Here is a 274-nt window from a genome sequence, read left to right on the forward strand (position 1 = left end):
TGTCCATAAAAATTCCCGAGGGGGTATTATAATGTAAAGGACAATCCAATTATGTTTTGATAAGAATAGTAGCCAAAGAGTTGGCGGGAGGTGCTGCCACTCCGCTGCCTTCCCTTTGACAGGCAGATAAAAATGAAGAACAGTGAAAAATAACCTTAATAACTTTGCCATAAACAAAACAAACAAAACTAAATGAATATATTCCAGAAAATAAACCAAACCGGTCATTAAATTTCCAGTTTACCGAAACAAGACCCTTCGCTAAGTGCCCGGC

Source organism: Limulus polyphemus, unplaced genomic scaffold (assembly GCF_000517525.1).
Source record: "Limulus polyphemus unplaced genomic scaffold, Limulus_polyphemus-2.1.2 Scaffold282, whole genome shotgun sequence".
NCBI lineage: Eukaryota > Metazoa > Arthropoda > Merostomata > Xiphosura > Limulidae > Limulus > Limulus polyphemus.